General features: G+C 42.6%; 1 protein-coding gene across 1 annotated transcript in view; it reads right to left on the bottom strand.

Moving 5' to 3' along the window:
* Positions 1-9,516: 9,516 nt before the first annotated feature.
* Positions 9,517-10,994, bottom strand: part of LOC134088560 (NACHT, LRR and PYD domains-containing protein 12-like) — a 58,839-nt gene continuing 57,361 nt past the window's right edge. The window contains exon 15 of the mRNA XM_062542574.1: positions 9,517-10,994. This exon is cut by the window's right edge and continues 1,631 nt beyond it. The gene's annotated coding sequence lies outside the window, so the exon portion shown is untranslated.

Raw genomic sequence — 10,994 nt, 5'->3', positions numbered from 1 at the left:
CCCGCGCTGCCCCCGCCCGAAGCCCAAAAATGACAGTTTTTCCTACATAACTACCTGAACCGTGGCACCGAGGATGACAAAATGTTTATGGTATGTTGTTCTCTAGAGCTTGCATCAACTTAGCTTATAACCAGTCATTTGTGATTTGCCCCCCCATCGTAAAAATTGAAAATGCAATGTAATATTGCTTTAATTGCCCCTATCTTCAGATGAGATGTTATGAACTGCACCAAATTTCATGTGTATGATTAACCTGACACCCTCTGGGAGTATGCCAAGTTTTGTGGAATTTCATCCATGGGGGGCTATAAAATAAATGGATTTATGTGTACATTCAGGACTGTATACCCATCGGCCAGTAGATGGTGGTATTATCTGGAGTCTAAATCCCCCCCTGGGGATTTCAAAAACTGTTCCAAACATCTCAATCTCTGCTAGTTTTTGTCCTAGAAACATATAAGTGACACCATTAGAAACCTTTAATCAACTAGTTTCCAAATATGTTTTAAAAGAGAATGGTTGCTCTGGGTGCAACAAACATGCAGGAACACACACACACACACACACACACGCACGCACACACACACACACACACATAAATACACACACACACACGCATACCTACACACACACGCACCACTACATACACACATGTACATAAAACATTATACAAACACATGCACAAACACGCCCACACGCATGCACACATACACCCTTACACACACACACACACACCTACACACACACACACACACACACACACACACACACACACACACACACACACACACACACACACACACATACACACATGCACACACACATCTTTGAGTACATTTTGTGAGACCACCGGAGCTGAGAAGTGAGTGTGTGTGTGTGATGTACTATAGCCTGTGTGTGTGGGTGCGTTTCTGTGTGCCCATCTGTGTGTTTGCATGTGTGTATATGTGTGTATGTGCATGTTCTGTGTGTGTTCTCTTTCTTTCTCTCTCTCTCTGTCTCTCTCTCTCTCTCTCTCTCTATGTCTGTGTTATCTGTGTGTATTCTGTGTGTGTTCTCTCTTTCTCTCTCTCTCTCTCTCTGGGTGTGCCTGTGTGTGTGTGTTTGTGTGTGTGTGTGTGTGTGTGTGTGTGTGTGTGTGTGTGTGTGTGTGTGTGTGTGTGTGTGTGTGTGTGTGTGTGCGAGTGTGTGTGTGTGTGCGTGTGTGTGTGTGTGTGCCTGTGTATGTGTGTTGGTGTGTGTGTGTGTGTGTGTGCACACACGCGCATGTGAGTGTGTGTGTGTGTGTGTGTGTGTGTGTGTGTGTTATCTGATATTGGAGTGACAGTGACGGCAGAGAACACAGTGAACATATGTGACCATTCACAGCGAAATCAGTCGTTTTGCGCACATCGTTATTTTGAGAAAATCAACAATAACAAACTTCCGGGTTAAAATGTTGAATTTCACGTTTTCGCATAATTCGGCTGTATACAGTCTACAGTTTCATATCGTGAACGCATTTCACTGAAAAACCTACGTTTTGACTGTTAAACCCGGCGAAGATTCAACACATTTGCTGTCATTCCCGTTGTGCACGCGCCGCTTAAACAGGTGATTTCTCCTCTTCTGGCATATCATGACAGGAGAACCATGTCAACTTTGGATGCGGTTATCTTAGCGATAGTTTGTGTAATACCCTCGATATACATATCGTTGGAAAGCTTAGTTTATGGCCGTTCACGTGAGCACAATAACTTAATTTACTAAATTTTACCGAAACGACTGGTTCCGCTTTACAGGGTCACATATACTCAGAGACACATTAAACACACACACAAGCAGACACACACTCACACTAGACAGAGAAGCACTCATACACAAAAGCAAGCGCACACATGCACACACTCATTTACATACATAAAAGTTGCAGTAGGGATGGAGTAGGCGATGGAAACACAAGCGTGATTGATATTTGCGGAGAGAATGTGCAGGACTGAGCGGCGGTCATATTGTGTATCGCTTTGCGGTACATCTAGTTATGATGCAAAGTTCAACACATGTCGAGTGTTCTGTACTTGGACTGCTGATAAGACAAATGTCTCATCGTCTCAGGCCCTTGGAAGTCAGCTGATAACTTTAACAACATACACATGATCTTCCCTCCTGAAATCATTAAACAAGTTGAGTGTATAGGTCACGGAGCAGAGTGAGCACACTCAAGGCTGCAGGCCCAGATAACATCCTGGGACGCGTCCTCAGACCTTGCCACTGAGGTGACGGGCACTGTTGGCACAGACATCTTCAGTCTTACCCTCACACTGTCTACAGTCCCATTCTGTTTTAAATCCACCCACCATCACCCTACCTGCACCACAGAAAGCAGCTGCCTCATATGCCTCAATGACTACAGGCCATGTGGCCCTGACCACTGCTCCTGAATATCACTCCAGTAGCCCTGGAGCCACTGCAGTTTGCACACAGGTCCAACAGATCCACACAGGATGCCATGATCTCACTTCCTTTGCATTCAGTATGGACTTACCTGGAGAATAAGAACAGGTATGCCGGTTGGGTTGGGTATGCCAGACTAGGGTTTGGAGTTCAGGCTGGAAACCTGCATAACTATCTCTCTTGCTTCCTGTCCACATCTTTTGGTTCCAGTCACAAACTACAGTAGCTTATCCAAGAGGCACACCTGATCGTTGGTCTGATTGGTTGAAGGACTATCCAAAGGCGTACAGAGTCATTTGAACTTTGCCCTCTGATCACGCCTCTTGTGCAGAAACCCGCAAACTCCCCAGAGTGACGCCCCTGCAGAGTAATATCCAGGCTTAAAAGATTGAGCTTAGTATGGTGATGGCCATAAGAACATTATGCCAGACTGCTTTTTATTGACTGTACTGTAGCTCAGCCATCATCCCCGCCGCACTCATAACCAAGCTACACTACCTGGGTCTTTGCTCTGCACTGTGCAACTGGATACTGAGCTTCCTCACTGGCAGGCTGCAGCATGTCCACCTGGGAAACTTCTCCTCCAGCACCCTCACCATGAACACTGGCACTCCACAAGACTGTGCACTCAGCCCTGTGCTGCACTCCCTCTGTATGCGTGACTGTGATGCTGCCCAGCCCAACATCATCATAGAGTCTACAGATGACACCTCAGTCATTGCTCATTGCACACAGTCATTGGCCGGGTTTCCCAGATTCGTTAAGAGGCTCTAAAGCGCTAAGAACTTCTTATGAGCGCTCTAATTACGTTCTGAGAACGCTCCTTAAGAGCTTCTTAACGAATCTGGGAAACGCGACCATTGTTGGTGAAAATGTTTTAAATGTGTGAACAGGGAATTAATCCTGATTTGCATTACAATATTGCATCCATTTGAACAGTTGCAAAGTCATGAGAATAGATCAAATGTGTTGTTGGATATAAGGAACTAAAGCTCTGTTCAAATCCCATGACCAACCAAAGGATACCCTATATGACCAAATAAACATTACATTACAACACATTTAATACTAAAGTAAAGTTTTAAAAGCAAGTACTTCTGTACTTCAACTTAAAAACCTGACAGCACCTTTCTTGTATTGGAGTACTATTTGTCAAGGTGCATCTGTATTTCACTTCAGTAAAGAAATTGTGTCCTTCGTCCACCTCTCTCCCTGCATTCACACATGGTGATCATATGGTGTGCTAATTTAATATACAGACATACATATAGTCTAAACAACAGTGAATTAGATATATAGCACACAATTACTCCATTTCCAATGATAATCACTTAGAATAGTGCTTAGAAAATGAGAAACACTACACTCAAGTGGTCATGAAGTGGTACTGCATTTCGTCATGCTCACAATCTCTCTACACACATTCCAGCTGTTCGGGTCACAGTTGACACCGTGTATATGAAGTATCTCTTACTGTAGTAAATTACCATCCACTTCAGACCTGCTCTTATCCTTACCAACAATCATCTTAACAGACTTTAAAACGCCATCTTCATCAAACATGTTTGTTATTGTGAAAGTCTCCATAACCATCACGATGGCTCCAACTAAACATGTAACCAATAGGGCAAACATAATTGCTCTGTTCTGAAAGTCTTTGTTTGAGATTCATGGTGCGTATGTTCTTTACAGGACACATTTTAAATTATTTTTCCATTTCTATTTAAAACCAGTACTTCTGTACTGCAACTGAAGTAAAAACCTGACAGCAACTTTCTTGTATTGGAGTAATATTTGTCAAGGTGTATCTACTGTATATTTCACTTCAGTAAAGAAATTGTGTAATTCATCCACCTCTGCATTCTCACATGGTGATCATATGGTGTGCTAATTTAATACACCGACATACTGTACATACAGTCTAAACAACAGTGAATTAGATATATAGCATACAAGTAAAAATAGTCAATTTCCAATGATAATCACTTAGAATAGTGCTTAGAAAATCGGGAACACTACACTCTGGTGGTCATGAAGTAGTATTGCATGCCCTCATGTAGCCAATAGAGTAAACATAATTGCTCTGTTCTGAAAGTCTTTGTTTGAGATTCATGGTGAATGTGTTCTTTATAGGACACATTTTAAATTATTTTTCTATATCTTTTGTACATTTTCCATCACACAAAAGTAACCAAAAGCTGCAAATCTTGCCAAACACATTTCATCAAACAACTCTTCATCTGCTCTGTGCTTGTAGTGATCAACAGTAGAGTCTACTCGGCCATCTACAAGACTTCACTTTCATCTTTCCCTCTAAGCACAGAGACAACGACGAGCTGATTCTTTAACAGCACTGTCTCCTGTTGGCACCAATGACTGTACATACAGTCACTGGTTGGTTAAACAACTTTCTATGAATATTTGTTTTTAAATGCAGGTTTGACAACTGAACTGCCTCTTGTGCACAAACATGTACTACAGACTGTGCACTAACCTAGAAGAAGTCCCATGTCCCTTTCTGCCTTTGATACTGTATATGTGAAGTGATGTATTATACGTATGCACCAACAACATTCAACTGACATTCTCTGGCATCCAGTAGCTTAAACAACCATAACACACACACACACACACACACACACACACACACACACAAATCACTCCAAGAAATAAAATAATAAAACAAACATTTGTGAAGTGATTCCAAAGGTCTGGTATGGACTGGCCATGTGATGCAATGATAAGGTGCTACTGTATGTATGTACAGCACTTGCAGCTATACATAGCACTATTGCAGCACTTGAGAACAGGCTTCTGAAGGGGCTTGTGCTGATTAACCCAGGCCTCAGCCGCTGCCTTTTGTGTTTTCCTTCAGCCTACAGTGTCCTGCACAAGTCCTGCACGGCTACATCATTCATGTGTGCATTTGAAATGGCTTCTGTTCCATCTGCCCCTAAAATGGCCTCTGCTGCATCTCTACGCAGGCGTCCATGTTCATGTAGTATTGCGTGTAGAAGCTCATCATGAGCTCCTCCTCCTCACACATGAAATGAGAAAACACTCCACATTATTCACACTTCTCAGTTCCTCATGGATGCATTCATTACAGCTTTTCACAATCGCTAAGACACTCAACTCTGATGACTGGAATCATTATGAAACATACATTGAAACATAAAATGAAGTGTACATGGCTGTTGAAATGCTATATTTTATCTGGAACAAAACATCCAGGCTGAATCCCTTAACAGTAAGCCGATGGCGATGGTGGCGAGGAGAAGCCTCTGTTTGGGCCCTCTTGTGCCCTAGACCGGTCATCTCCTTCTCCACTGTTTCTCTGCTAACACACTAAACTCCTCTCTCTGAACCACATGCTCAGTTGCCTGAACACATTGTGTTGAACGGATCCCACTTTCAGGTTGGCGTGCCTGTGTGAATGAGTACAGGAAGTAGTCCAAGCTGCTGTTGGAGGAGCATGGCGCCACAACACACTGCTCCTGTTTGCAGGACTCTGCATCAGTGCCAAAGAGTTGGGTGGACGTCCTACTGCCTGGAGCGCTCCGGCAAAGTGTTTCCTGGTGCAACACAGTGGACGAGGAGGCTTGGGGAGGGATGAGGTTTGAGGACGCTGCTCCATCTTCCCCTGCCCTTGGCCCAGAGGTGGCAAGGGGCGACGCCACAGCTTTCTTCACGCGGCGCCTGAGTCGGGCTGTGGATGCGTCTTCATCAGATTCCACTTGCCCCTCCGTAGCTCCGCTCTTGCCTTGAGCTGAGAGGCCAGCGGGAGTGTGTTGACCAGCCGCTCTGCTCTCTTGGGCAGGTGCTGAGGGCAGTGGTGGCAGGTGTGCACTTACCTGCTGAAAGCTCAGATGGACACAGAGACCAGAGAAACATGAAGGACACAGCACACACCAGCCTCATCCACATCTGTGTTCTCCAGCTGATTGGATTCATGAATGTTATTATGTTGGCATCACTTTCATGGAATAGATACAGCTTATATAGGTTGCTAAAGTCATGAGATACCACTCAGTGAGAGGCAATACAATATATGCCCATGGGCATTAGGACTGTTAACCCATTTAATCCCAACGGTCACAATTGTGACCGATTTTTTTTTTTTGCTTCTGTGCCTTTACAGATGTCATTGTATGAAGTATCAATACATTTTCCCCAAAAATGGAAACCTGAAAGGGTCTCAGTTAAATATGTGAAGTGCCAAATGTGTAGTGTAATTTGTCACATGGTCAGAGCTGCTTATGTTTTGGTTGCACCCTGAACAGAAAATTTCCACCCAAAAGCTCCCAAACTAAAGCTTAGAAAAGTATGTTTATGTAAAAATAGGGCAAAGAGTTTGGGTACACATAATCTTTAAGGTGTCTAGTATGGAGGGATGCAAATGAAATATGTGAACTTTGTTCAGCGTTCTCATAGCATGAGTGAACATGAAGACGGTCACAATTGTGACCGCTAGGCAACTACAGAGTCAGATTTTGGGGATTTTCTCTTTTTTTGACACATTTCTTTGTCCAATCATCTAATTTCCAATAAATTCCAAACAGAGATGATATGGGGACATTGTCCCAGGTCTGTTATTTACATTTGAATGTGTATCACAATACAATACTCAACATTGCCTCTGCAATTCTCTGCTATATTCTAAGTGTGCCGATTTTTACATAGAGAAACCATTGTATCACACTATTATACATAGCTATTGTAATAGCTAATTTTCTATGTTGTTCTTTTTCTTAATTTTACTTTCAGTAATGTCCTACACATATAAGATCTAACTGACTGTCCAGATTTTACAATCATACCTCAAAAACAGTAAATCATTGTCCCCATTGACTATATTCCTATTCCTATATTGCATATGTCACAGGTGGTGGGAGTTGTAATCAACTCGCCAGTCAGCCTGTTGAAGGCAAATTGGCTGAATGTATGCAAAGACTTGCAATAGACATGAACAACCTTACCAGAAAATATATTCCCCACCCCTTTCCCAACAGCCCCCCAACCCACCCCCCAACACACACACTTATGCACAGTAAAGGGCCTATGTCACAGGGGCCAGGCAGACAAACCAGAAGCACAGCTTCATGTGATCAAAAATAATTGTCTCATCAATCTGTCCTGACACTATTGTATGTCCACGTTACAGACTGTGTCCTATTATGTATTTAGAACCTTACTTAATCCAGTAGTAAAATGAATTAAATTGAGCAAAATAATGGATATCACACCGTTCTGACACTAGATTAGGCCAATAACTGAGGTCAGAGCAGGCTCCTATGCTCCTCAGGGTTATTTGGGATCAGGGACAGGGGTCCTGTGTTCTCCAGGTCAAGCATTGTATGTTTCCAGGGTCCTCCAGCATTATAAAGTACATAGTAGATACCCGAATGAGCATAGGTCCCAGGATATAGGACACTGGGGACATAGAGCCTTATGAATATGAGGCCTTTGGAGCAAAGGGACCAGGTAACTTAAGATGTCACTTCATGTGTGTTCACTAATTCACGGAGGGGATAAATGCAGAAACCAAATTTCTTGTGTACGCAAGTACTTGGCTTAAAAACTTGATTTACAATAATAAACAGACAAACGACATCTCTTTTTGCAACATGTGGTGGTTGTTGCATTGTGGTATATAGTTGATATAGATGATATAATGGCTTTTCTATGTAAACATGGTAAGGTTGTTCATGTCTATTGCAGGTCTCAGCATACATTTAGGCATTATGCCTCTAACAGGCTGACTGGCGAGTTGATTATACCCCCCACCACCTAGTTTGTATATGTGACATATGTAAAATAGTAGTCAATGAGGACAATGATTTACTGTTTTTGAGGTATGATTATCAAATCTGGACAGTCAGTTAGATCTGATATGTGCAGGTAATGACTGAAAGTAAAATTAAGATAAAGAACAGCATAGAAAATCAGCTATTACAATAGCTATGTATAATAGTGTGATATAATGGCTTCTCTATGTAAAAATCGGCACACTTAGAATATAGCAGAGTATTGCAGAGGCAATGTTGAGTATTGTATTGTGATACACATTTAAATGTAAATAACAGACCTGGGACAATGTCCCCATATCATCTCTGTTTGGAATTTATTGGAAATGAGATGATTGGACAAAGAAATGTGTCAAAAAAAGAGAAAATCCCCAAAATCTGACTCTGTAGTTGCCTAGCGGTCACAATTGTGACCGAAAATAAAACACTCCTTTTCACCCACTTTTTTATTAAAATTTAAAAAAATAGTAATTGATTACTTCAAAGGGTTACTCAAGACACATGATTTTGATATTTTCATGTCTGGGAAAAATTTGGGATTAAACGGGTTAAATTAGAGATCTGGACACACACATGATAGCCCTGTTTAATGTCACTTGTTCATGAAGCTTATTTGTGTTTAGCTCATGGACTTGGTTTCAAGAGGACCCACTGTACCATGCAGTATCGCTCAGTAGGAGGAACACTCTCCTCTTCCATACTTTAAATATGGTCCCCCTGGAAACCTTTCCATTATCCTCTCTGCAGCTTGCAGTTTGTTCCCCTGTTTGCTTGTGCTGTGAATATTGGCAGCCCACGTGTTGTGACATCTATGAAGGTGTTCTCAGAACGTGCAGGTGTTTTCTGAATATGCAGTTGTGGTGTTTGCATGTGTTGTGACCCTTCTCAGCCACTTCTCAGTACTAAAGGTTACTGCACCTTTGAATAAAATAACACCCTACAGTAGTAGCCTAGTAGCATCAGTTCACATGGCTGCTCCCCATCACACTTCACCTTTCTGTTCCCCTCAGAATGTACCAAAAACGGGGTAGATAAGGCAAACGTCCAGTGGACACACACATGCACACACACAGAGCAGTGGGCCACACACACACACACACACAGAGCAGTGGGCCACACACACAGAGCAGTGGGACACACACACACACACACACACACACACACACACACACACACACACACACACACACACACACACACACACACACACACACACACACACACACACACACACACACACACACACACACACACACACACACACACCAGAGGGCAGCTGGATCCAGTGCCCAGACACATTTGGGGGTTAGGTGGTCAAGGGCACCTCCTCTGTGAATGTGGGAGATCACTACTCAACCCCTCCACCCCCACCTGGATGCCCACAGGTTTAGGTCAAGTGGAGTGATCTCTACTAACTGAGAATGCACACGTGCCATACAACTTGCTACACAAACACACAATTCTTATCTAATTTCTTTATTTATTTGTATTTCAATTTCCTATGGACAACATTCTGTTCCCCTTTGTCACATAAAACCAAAGACATTTTAATCAATTCACGAATAACATATTTCATTTATTATTCAAATAAAAGGACTCCCCTTTCCTCCCTCTCATTCTCAAGCATATCAGAATATAATGTAAAATAACGGCGGATTAAGAATTCCAGCCCTGAGAAAACCTGCCCACTCACTGTGTGTTCATCTTCTAATCTTCAGAACATAAACAACACACACGGGTCAAAGTTCATATCGTAAGAAATTCAAAACAGTGTCAGATATCTGACGTGTTTGGATACTTAAATAGAAATTGGTAACACAGAAGGAAGGGAAGGAACACACAACCACACATTCACACAAAAGCACCACACACACACACACACACACACACACACACACACAACGAAACAGAAGGATCAGACAGATGCACACAGATGAAACGGGAGCAGCAAACAGTAAATAGGGGGAACAGTGAGAGGGAAGATGCTACACAGAGGAGGCAAGAGAAGGAACACGAACACGAACACACACACACACACACACACACACACACACACACAGGAGTGTGTGAACAGGAGTCTCCTCTCATGCAGGATTAGGAGGTGTAAGAGGGGAAGATGACACACAGAGGAAGCAAGAGAAGGAACACGCACACACACACACACACACACACACACACACACACCAGAGGGCAGCTGGATCCAGTGCCCAGACACATTTGGGGGTTAGGTGGTCAAGGGCACCTCCTCTGTGAATGTGGGAGATCACTACTCAACCCCTCCACCCCCACCTGGATGCCCACAGGTTTAGGTCAAGTGGAGTGATCTCTACTAACTGAGAATGCACACGTGCCATACAACTTGCTACACAAACACACAATTCTTATCTAATTTCTTTATTTATTTGTATTTCAATTTCCTATGGACAACATTCTGTTCCCCTTTGTCACATAAAACCAAAGACATTTTAATCAATTCACGAATAACATATTTCATTTATTATTCAAATAAAAGGACTCCCCTTTCCTCCCTCTCATTCTCAAGCATATCAGAATATAATGTAAAATAACGGCGGATTAAGAATTCCAGCCCTGAGAAAACCTGCCCACTCACTGTGTGTTCATCTTCTAATCTTCAGAACATAAACAACACACACGGGTCAAAGTTCATATCGTAAGAAATTCAAAACAGTGTCAGATATCTGACGTGTTTGGATACTTAAATAGAAATTGGTAACACAGAAGGAAGGGAAGGAA

Source organism: Sardina pilchardus, chromosome 1 (assembly GCF_963854185.1).
Source record: "Sardina pilchardus chromosome 1, fSarPil1.1, whole genome shotgun sequence".
Lineage (NCBI taxonomy): Eukaryota > Metazoa > Chordata > Actinopteri > Clupeiformes > Clupeidae > Sardina > Sardina pilchardus.
Note: the sequence above shows the minus strand (reverse complement) of the source record. Positions and strands in the feature narration are given on the sequence as shown.